We start from the raw sequence: 11592 nt of genomic DNA on the forward strand, positions 1-11592 counted from the left end.
ACGGCCCTTGTCCGTGTTTGTCTTTCTCCAAAAAAACAAAAGAACAATTCTGATCGAAAATCATGAATACGTATAAGCACTACATAAAGAAGTTCCGCGCCCACTTTTCAGTACACACCTTCACCACACCTTTTTACTTAAAACAACCGACAAAACCACCGAATCCCACGCTGTAAGCCCCGATAAGCGCCATTAATCGCTCGCAATGAATGTCAGATAATAGGCGTCATGCCGCGTGTCGCGAAACGGAGGACCAGGGGCAGCTAAACTAACTGACTGTAAATCAGATTTTTGCAAACGAACCGCGACAAACGAAACGAAAGTCGGGTAATAAGCTGCTTACGTTTATGAGCGAGATATCTCGTCTATAAAATCAGATAAAAATCAAAATTTTAAAGAAAAAGACAGACGCTAAAACGTTAAGACGCTAAAACTCTGTAGTAACTTATCGATTTAGCTGAAACTTCAAATAAATTTTTTTTAAGATATTCCTAATTTGACTTTCACCTTGAAGAGTAAATTTTAGTAGAAAACTTATTAAAATACGATTGAGGAATTTTCTTAAAAAATTGATCTGTATATCTTGAATTATTACGAAATTCTTATTCGCTCTATAAATCAAAGGGGAACGAAATTATTCAAGAAAAATTATACAGAAATTATTCAACTGCGCTACACGTGATTATCGGTAATTATATAAATTCTTCTCACTACCTAAAATATTTCGTTCGTGTAATAGGAACCAACATATAAGTGGATTCAACTGGTTTAAGTTCATTTAATCGAGCGTTAACTAAAATCTCGTTCAAATAAATTCAGTTCTATTATATTAAAAATCAACTGAAAATAAACCCCTTTGCGCGAAACAGTTGGATCGTTGATCGTAAAAGTGAGTATAAGTAGGCGTCCGAAAATAGTCGTTATTTGGACGACGACAGTCGGTGGGTACTGATACCTCGTGGGATATCCGTTGCACCCTTGGAGAAAGGATGGCCTCTAGATAGAGGTTCTGCTACGTTTCAAATGTCCCGGGCTCCTCGGGCGCATTCCTGTATAAACACGAACGGAAATACACCGAGAGATCCACCGAGTGTGGCTTCGCCTTCATTCAGAGAGCGCGTGGTTAGCTTCATTCACAGCTACCCCCACCCCTCGACACGCTCTCACTCCTCTAACTACTACTATGTGTAGTTGCCAGACGCGCGTCGTGCCTAAACAACCGGCGCGCTTAGATCATTCGAAATTAGATGGACAGTCTGTAGGGTGCCGTCGCTGGCCCGGATCTACACTAACGGAAGTGACTGGCGAAAACGGTAAACGCTGATTTCCCTGTGCCGAGCCAATTTCGATCGGGTCGTGGTCCCCACGTTCGTTCAACTTTGCCAAACCGTGCGTGACTAACGCGTCCCTTTTTTATTCGAATCATTTCTCCGTGACGTTTCGATCAACCATTTTCTTATTATTACGTGTTTCCTTAATGACATTGTATCGACCGACAGAATAAATCTCCTTGTAAATGAATGGAAAGTTTTGGTAGGTTTAATTTGACGATTTAAATGGCTATCGCTGGGTGTGGAAGGGAGTTTGTTTATGGGAGTGGAGTTACATATCCGGTAGAGGGCAACAATATATAATGTGTGGATTTGTTCCTTGAATTTTTGACTATTGATATATGTACATGATTTATCGAGTGAAATAAAGTATATATAAACTATGAAATTAAAGAATACCGACCTTACGAAATATCGTTATTTCATATTATTTATTATGGAATACCTTTTTACGAATTAACATTGTGTTCGTTATTTTGTCTCGCAAGGTAAACTTCTTCTCGCGGATAATTAAATTTACTCTTTGAGATGGAATCCTAAGGCGTTAATCCTAAAGCGTATGTGTACTATGCGAGCGTCTGGTCCCGTGCAGATGAGCGCCACTTCAAACGGCCACGAAAGTAAACCATACCGAGCCTTGGAAGTTTTAGAACTACTAGTCGGTTTCCTACGGTCAACTCGTAGCTTTGAACTTTTAAAAATAAAAGGAATCCGAGAGAACGAGATAGTTCCGCGACGGGAACTAGTTACTAAGAATAAGTGGATAACTAACCGTTGAATGAACGATCGTTAGGTAAACATGGCTCACGACATTTAGTGTCCCGCGAACGGCGGCCAATGATGCGCGTGCTAATCGTCAAGCCTAATTCGATTTCCTATTTAAATAGCAAATTTGAAGAGGCGCACCGCGCAAAGGAGAAATAATCGTTTATATAAATATGCATTAAAACGGTGAAGCACTTTACGTAATATTTACATTGTCATGTTCAAGGTTCGAGATCGTCGAATATAACCACGATATTTCTCTATAGTGTGATTATAGGTGTTGTATAATTTCAATCACGAGCGCATGATTCTTGAAATGATTTAGAATCTTTCGAATCTTCCACGAGCAAGTATAATATTTGCAATAGATGTTTATAGACAATTTTATCAACATCTTCTTAATGTACGAGATAAGTAATGTTTATAAAAAGATGCAAATTTTATGTAAACGTGTCGACTTCTCTGAAGCTTCGTATTTATGAATTTCAAACTTTTTCTCGCATACTTCTTTACTAATTTATATAGAAAAATTTATTTCATCGCCTAATCGGCACTGATCGATCGAAGAAAAGCAATAAAGTTATACTTCTAGGGTTAAATGTCTTCTTGAAGCTAGATCGTCAAAGGCATACCGTATGAAAGTACTATACACCATTTTCAGGGACAAGCTCTTTTCTCACTTGAAATAACCTGGCCGTCAAAAAGGTTCGTTTTTTTTTTTTTTTTACCGTACAAACCCATCGATTATCATGTATTCCACATTAGCATTACTCACCGAACCTCGACGTCTAGACGCACGCTTGTCGGATGTGCACTTCATTGAACCCCCGGGTACACTCGCGTACACGCTTGTCTTTCGTAAGCAGCGTAGCGCAAACACCGAACGAACAAAACAACTAAAACACGTCGATCGAGGTGGATTTGCTCGCGTCGGGTGCAATGAGTCTCGTTCAGGCTTCCTTTATGTGGAAAATTTCTAATAAAATTACAGCTTCGTGAATTAATAAGAAATGGCACCAGTTTCCCTTGAACGTAACCGATTAATTATCAAGATCGTACGATTGATAATAGAAATTCTTGGGATATCGAAGAAAAGTTCAAGATTTCTCTATTTAAATAAGTTGCATAAATAAGTTGATCATATGGAAAACCAGTATTTTGAAAGGTCTTACAAAAATTCAGTGTTTACGATTAGAAATTTCGTGGTTAAGATATGGATAAGAAATAGTAGACATCTTGGAAAGAACATAGCGAGACAAACACTTATTTGGCAACTCATTAAGAAATACTATCGAAAGTGAATTAACAAAACAGACGAAAAATGTTCTTTCGAAATTTATTCAACGATCTATCGGTAAAGTATCGAACTGGCAACAGTCAAGTTGTTTGATCAAGAATGTTAGATTATATGTACGAATAACAACGAGGAAGTTAATTAACGATAAATGAATAATCTATGCCGTGTCGTTTAAATACTAAATACTTCTTCGGGTTTAAATTACTAATAAAACAATCGTAAAGATAATTAAAACTCGTCAAGGAATTAATGTAGAATGATCAGAAAAATGATCGAATAACCGAAAGGCATAAATACAGTACTTATTAAGTCAAACAATTTCCTATCGATATAGATAAACAAACATATTTCGGAAGATAAGTATATACTTCAAGTCAAATTTCTGTGGCAACAAACAAAAGAAAGATACCCAAATTTCCAGATTAATTTCCAAGATTAATTTGCGTTGATGGAATGTTTTTTGCTTCCTTTAACAAATACTACACGCCCCTAAATTACCCGATCCTTTTTTCACATCACCCTCTATACCGCACCGACTAACGACACAAATAAACACCGTGAAAAAAAGGTACACGATCGCGAAGCTGCTCCTTCCGATCGCAAACAAATTCACGGAACACCCTATGTTATGTGTTAAGGGAACCAGCCGGTGTCGATCGAAGAGCAGCACGAGTGGGACAGGTTCTCGTAATAAATCGCGGTCGCGCGAAGAAGCTGCGCCATGCAATCAACCAACGATGCGTCTGCAATCTCAAGACCTGCACGTACGCGGTTTACGTGGTGCGCGTCTCGCCAGGACGAGGACCGCCGAAATTACAGCTATTATCACGATAAAGGTGAGAACCAGTCGCTGTTTGCTTAACCCGATAGAAAATCGGTGGAGAGGTCGTCCACGTTCCTCTCCTTCTCTCTCGTGTAAAACCGTGTTTGGGTAAGGAGAGAAGGAAGAGACAAGGCGGTCTGGTAAAAGGGAGAACAAAATCTGGCTGCTCACCCCAAAAATGGGCGGGGTTTAACGTTTAACCCACGAGTTAACGGGGCGTGCCTCGGTGAAACAGTAAGACTACGATTTACACTCTCGCGTTTCACGCACCTTCTATCTACCATTTACGAAACCTGCGCACCTTTCCTCGGTACGCACGTGAATTTATTGTTTCTTCTACCGATATTAACGGACCATCATTACACAGAAAACGCGCGCGAACGCGGTGTGCCCGCACGTGCACTGAACCCTGCTTCTTCCCTTCGATCGCTCGTTTCCCTCTGTGTGGTCGTATTAAACCTCGCTCGATGTGTTTATTCAGGCTGGATGAATATTATCGGCGATATCAATCGTACGTGTTCGAATATGTTTATGGTATTAGCGACTGCATGACGCGTGGCTGCGTTTTAAAGGTTGGACAGTTTTGAGCCAATTTTCAACCATTTTTGAACAGATTCAGTTCATAATGGTACCTTGGAATGCGAATATTGAAAAATTTAGTGGTATATTAAGACGTTAAACGGTGAAAAGTTGCCTTCAACTTGTGAGTTGATATAGGAATTACTTCTGATTTTACTAAATCGAATTTAGGTTAACGTTAGTTAATAGTGTGTAGATATATGTCTTGGTAAATGTTGGGTTACATTGCGAACGGCTCTAATTGTGACGAATAAATAAGATGGAATGTAAAACGTAATAGAAGTCTAATAATTCTGGAATTCTAATGTAATAGCATTCTAATATCGTTTTCAAATTGTTGTAGCGTATTGAAGACAAGGTTTTGCCATATATTCAGACAGGGGAATTTTAAGCTTGCCCGCGTATACTTAAATCAAACTGTATCGAGGTGTCCTATGCGTACCACGCGTACGCCACAATTTCGCAATACTAACGATTGAATAGCTTTAGATACGATTGAGGTACTTACAGAATGCTAACGTCATTCTTATCGTATATGTTAATTCATGGTAATATCGCTGCGCGGCGGCATCGTAAGTGGAGTAATGGTTAATCAATAAAGCATCGCGTGAATGTTTGTGTTTTGCGAAAGGATACTTATCTTACTCAATAATCGTAGAAAACACTTGCTTGATCTTGTCAGATTTTGTTGGAAATTTTATTTGAAGGAAAAATGAGAAACCATTTTCTTTTAACTAGATCATTGGATACTAATATCCTTAACTAGTACTTCGAAATTAAGATTTATTAGCAACGCTAAAAAAATAAAACCAAATAGAAAAATTGCGAAATTTCACAAATATATAAATAAACTTGTCCCATTTATACAAAATACGCCAGATTCTTATATAAAATTTTTGTCACTGTTTCTATTTAACTGTTAAACGTATCTTATCAGAATCTACGTGTTAATAGCAAAAATTTTAATCTTTCGATTGATATCGAACTATATATTTGGATGTTTTATTAGCACCAACCGGGACTCTAAATGCTACGTCATTGGAGTCGCGACAAAATAGTGGTTAAAAGTATTATGTTCTAACTATGGTACGCCATAGTTTATTATCAAGGTAATCGCATCCCTTGAAACTTGATTTGTGCTACGGAACGCATTAAAGTATGAAACAACGCGGAACACAGATTCGCCGAAACTTGAAGAACAGAGTCAACGAACGGACACATCTACCATGCATTCGCGTCGTGTTCGGAATTTTTATTTCATATGTCTGTGCATGCAAATGAATGGGTTTTGCACACTTTATAAGACACAAGTTGCAATTAGTCGTGAAATATGGCTGCTTTACAATAACAGAGTTGTAGGTCGAAATATTTCGATATTGAGACTTCGGTAATAATGAATCTTTTGTTTTGACGATCTACTATCTTTGATTGATATTATCTTCGTTAACTTGGATTGTTTATACTTCGATAAGCAAACAATTTTTAAATGTATCTCTTAAGAAATTCGTCTGTATAAAATATAAGCGAACGAAGAAATAAATTTGTATATAAATAATTAAATAATATACATCTCATTAAGCGTTTGACAAGTAGTATGTTTAATTTAATGCTAAATAATAAGTAAATAAAAATCTTCTAATTATTATAACTCAATAGTTAATTTTAATAAATCTATTTCTAAATAGAATATGTATAGATATATATACGTATATAATTTTCTATGTATTTAGATGTTTGGGGCCATTTCTTAATAGGAATAAAAACCTAAAGTATCTTTTAACTATATGTAGACGTTATATAATTACATACTGAAATGTAAATTTTAACCTATATTTCTAATTCAATTCAAAGCATTAAATGTCAAATAGCATCGAAAGCCTCAAATATATTTTGCAATTTTGAAAAGCGTAATAATGGTAGGTACTCACCAAACTGAATACTGCACGAAATTCTGCAGGTACCATTCGTGGCAAATGTCACTTCAAGCTTGATGTTATCCTTAACACAGACGCGATGATGTATTTTCGATGAAAATCTTGGAAGTCGAAATTCTATTCTTCTTCTATGAATTCTTCACTGAACAATTTCACTGTCGTTCCACGATTTATTTATATTTCATTTTATCTTCACTTAATTGTTATCGCAACATAAAAAATGTCGAGAAGTGTATAAATAATATAATAATTAGACACTTGAACATTTTGGCGCTGATATGTTTGGACACAATCGCTTTCGTAATACTTAAGAATATTCAGGGTCAATTGGCGAGGGCGTTGACAATCTTCGAAATGCGAAGCAATTGCACTTTCGACACGTGCCTGTTCACTTTCGAGATCTAGGTAAACGAACGATGCCTCAGTAGAATACTATATAACGGTACGCGATGTTTCCTATCTTCACTGACAGCTGTGCAACAGTGTCACAAAAGTTCCCCAGACAGTCGGCAGAAAGATTACCTTACAATATTTAAAGATGTTTCAGTTTGTAACGTTTCAATCTCCTCGATTCCGAATAAACATCGCTACACACGTTTCCGTTGCACCATGTCAATTTTAAATACAAAGTTCCCCGACAGAGCGTCGCTGTAGTCTACGTTTGAAGTTCTCGCTAACTTCACGATCTTCTGTTCGTCTCGAAAACATTCGATCGCGCGTTTTCACTTTCTTTCAGCATCTCTATTGTCTTCTTGAAACTACCATCGTATGGTAATTACCTTATGAAACGTCGATAAATATTTGACCAATTGTTTATCATCTACACGATATAAACATCGTTATCCATATGTAGAAAGATTAGTAATCCAAATCGGGAATTTCGTTGGCACTTTGGCGTGCGATCTTGCCAAATAACAACGATCACGAAACAGGCTTCCTCGAACAACGAAAACTGTTAGGAACACCGGTCACACGTGCGTGCACCTTGCTCGGCTGCCAGGACGATTCACGCGGCATAAAGACACAACACGTCACGTAGATGAGGAATGCATCTCGTGCCCCGCAGAGGCGTTAGCGTCGAAGCAGACTGAACGAATTTCACGAATAAACGACGCCCAAAGCGGTGTCTGAACAAATGGATGGGACGATCGTTTCTTTAACGTCAAAAGGGAAGAGAAAGGGCTCGGTGGGAAGAATGGAAGAGAGAAGAAGGAGAAACGCGTGGTGGAATAAGGCGTAGAAAGAATATGGAAAGCAAGAAAGGCGAAGGAATTGATGGATGTTGGATTATCCGTAAGAGTAAACGTGCAACCGTTGCTCGGTTCTCAATGGCCGTTGCTCCGTGGTGGCGCGAGACGCATAATTTGTGCGCATTACTGCCAAGATATATGACGTTCCAAGATGCTAACGACGAGGACTATACGTTACTTCCTTCCGATCCTTCCTATGCTCCTCGAAACCTGCCCCCCAGCGGTAATAGAATTCACCGGCAAAAGGTGGTGTGTTCGGATCTCTTGTAATTTTCTTTTCTCGAGATCGATCGCAATCTGATCTCTGGTCGGTAGGTTTCTTGTCCGCGTTATCTCGTCGCTGTTGAGCGTCGCTGATAATAACGATTATTTTATATGTCTAAGACGACGCGACGACTGGACGAGTCATTCGGACGGTGTGCGAGGGGATGAAGATTGCTCCAATGAGATTGCGTAGAATATTTGTCATCGATCGGCCGTTGTCATCGATCGATATTCGAATTTTCAGTTTATATTTTGATCCATCTTAAGAAGTTCCCTGAATCTTCTTGCAAAACCAGTTACGCTCTTTTTAATCCTTCTAATGAAGTGCTTGCTGGCTTTTAATAAATTGCAGAATTTACCAATTGGAATTTCCTGTTCTTCCACATAATTTTCTTCGACGTATATATTATATATATCGCGTGTACAAATTTAGACAATTTCGATGTCACGACGTCACGCACACACGTTCGTAACGAGATAGGATAATTCCTCGCTGTTACGCAACGGGTATAGATTCCCTGCAAAAGTGGCTCGAAATAATTATGTATCTCGGTATCGACGCTGCACCATGCATTGGAAGAAGTTAATACTGGCGCCACTTGCTGAGATCTTTTAACTTTCTTTTACGAGAAATCACCACTAGTCTCGTTCAATGCATAATTGCAGTCGTTGCCTGTCTACGTAACCATTCCAAGAGTTTTGTCCATTCCGTGGTTCTCGCGACAAAATATATCACATTAACACGAAATGCATACGAAACGAATATTAATTTTGATTCAAACATGGATAAAATCATTCGAGCTGACACGTGTCTTCGATAACGAAAAGAATCGTGAAGAAATATAATACTCGCGGATAATTCAATTTCTCATCAAGCATGAAAATAACTGAGGAATTACGTTTATCGAATCGATACAGATCGCGGTACACATACTTCGATAACGGGTTATCTCGTGTGATGTCGTTAGGCGATTCGTGTGATTTAACTCGAAGCTAACACTTTAACCTTGTTCAACGTCAAAGTTCTTCAATCGGAAATCTTCGAATATCGTTTATATTCGACGAATACCTGTGCCACAAGATTCACTTGATCACTTTGAAACTCAACATTTCGCGTAACGTTTGTACTTTTATCGTCCACCTTCGTGTAATCTTATTTAACGACTACGAATTTCAACGAAATTACCGATTAAATTCGAACAATTACAATACGCGTTCTACGAACTTCTCAGAAAGTTTCTTCGATGTAAACGATTATCGAAAGGAAAACTCCATAAACTTGCGACACTGAACATTTTCTCAATGTTTTCACACGACGCGAACGTCCCACGTTCAGAGAAAAGGCGGCAAAGTGGGCAACTCGTATCGATCACGGTTCGATTTTCGAGAAAATTCGGTTCGTTCGATTTCTCGATCTATGGTTTGACTGGTCCGAACGCGAGACGACAGAAACGCGGAGGATCGTCGAAAACGAATGAAGTGGCGCGATGGTATCGTCCCCGGTAAGCCGAGACCGGCGCTCGCGTGGAAATCAAGAGTAACACTGACTCGATCGTCGAGTTGTGGAGCGATAGGTGGACCGTACGTGCGAGTTGGTCCTCCCGCATGCGAAGCGTAGCAAGTTCGGGGTGCGTGTGCGATAGTTGCAACGCGTACGCCGCTCGATATAAAATCGATAGGATAAACAATGGCGAGAGCGTCAACGGTATATTCGGTGTTCTCGACAAATACGATATCTATAGCCTTCCTTTTAACCAAATGACCGACCTCGTGATTAAGAGTACTTCGTGTTCGTTTAACAACACCGGCCAAGAATTTCAAGTTTCTCCTGATTTCACCAACGTCGTCGCATTTGCGCTTACACTTTCTGGATGAAACGACGATATTATCGAAAGAATTCTCAGTACTCCAGTCAGGAATGATGGTAAGTTTATTTTTTATACGCCACTTTCGCGGGAATCTGTTGCTACCAAGTAAGGTTATGTTTGTTCCGTTAAACAATTTCTTCGAGCAAGCATTAACGAGTAACTGCAACGACGTAAAGTTCGCGACGTTAGTTGTGTCTCTTCCTATCTTCTCGCGTATGTAAAATACGATCAGCTTCCTGATAGAAAGATCTCCTGAATGTCGATTAATGATCGAAACGCTGGAAGCGGTATCTCGTCCTCCGGTGTTGTTTCGGCGACGTGGTTCGACGAGCGTGGCTCTCAAAGTGTCCTCGGTCACGTTACCGGCGGTGTAATTTCGCGCAGGGTCGATGAGAAATTTTGGCGTGGTGCTGGGAAGGTTGGAACGACGCATGGCCATACGGAACACCGTGAGGGCCGATGATCGCCGCAGACTGCTCTGACCGAGAGCAGCGAGGCTTCTCCGCAACGGCAAAACCGTGTATGCTGGTGCTGCTGTTGGCTGCTTCTCCACCACGGTACGAGTACCGTGCTGTCGTGGCTCCTCACCACCACGTAGAACCCTAAATCCTGCGTAACGCACGCCCCCACTCTCCCTCGGACGTTTCCCCACCAATACGCTTCTGTCTAACATCCCCGTTGCCGAAGATCAACCGTCACGCAACCAATTCCCGTATTTTAGAAAAGTTGTGTATGCACACCGTTTCACTCGTGACCCGCGTTGCCTTTTAACGTTGCTATATAAATCCGAGGGCTATTTTAAAACCATATAGTAACCTTGAGTTTAAAAATAACGATACATTTCACCGTCTGTTTGTTTAAAAATTATCAGATCAGCGATGTTCAACAATTTTTGCACAGCATTAATATTAAATGTTCGTATATTCTGCACAGTCCGCGTAATACTAATATATTTTTGTTACTAATAGTCTTTAGCTAATTAACAGCACTTTATCGATTTAATTATAGCATTAATTTACCACTTATTTTTTTGAATCCGAGGATGAACGTATTCGTTGAATCGTCGTGACTTTTCGACCGCAGCATCGGTCGAACGTAATCGATATTTTATCGGAAACACTTCGTCGATCGAACGTGACATGTCCTTTGCACGGAACCAGAGTTCGACGGGTTCTGTTCGAGATGCACCTGGAATGATGCATAACGCAGGGTCCATGCATAAAACATCCCCACTTCTCGGTTTCAAGACGACGTCAGACCAATCTCCGTCCACGCGAACAGGCTTAAACTACTTATTTCTTCGCAAGCCGCTTACCTCAATCTTGGAACCGATCGCGGGGTTCGATGCACCAGGCGTGGAGATACTGGTCGCTCTACACAGGGCGCCGCACTAAAAATAGCAGGAAAAAATTTTTAACGCGGAGTCACGCGAATTACTGAATTCCTTTTAATTGCGCCAATATTAACCCTCTCGTTTTTCT

The 11592-nt window shown here is 39.8% G+C and overlaps 1 protein-coding gene across 2 annotated transcripts in view; it reads right to left on the reverse strand.

Moving 5' to 3' along the window:
• LOC139987277 (uncharacterized) overlaps positions 1–10966 on the reverse strand; it is a 113328-nt gene extending 102362 nt beyond the window's left edge. The window contains exon 1 of one of the 2 annotated variants that reach the window (XR_011799821.1): positions 6724–10966. The gene's annotated coding sequence lies outside the window, so the exon portion shown is untranslated. The remainder of the gene's footprint in view (positions 1–6723) is intronic. The other variant, XM_072003363.1, reaches the window with a different exon arrangement.
• Positions 10967–11592: the final 626 nt, after the last annotated feature.

This window comes from Bombus fervidus, chromosome 1 (assembly GCF_041682495.2).
Source record: "Bombus fervidus isolate BK054 chromosome 1, iyBomFerv1, whole genome shotgun sequence".
Taxonomy (NCBI): Eukaryota; Metazoa; Arthropoda; class Insecta; order Hymenoptera; family Apidae; genus Bombus; species Bombus fervidus.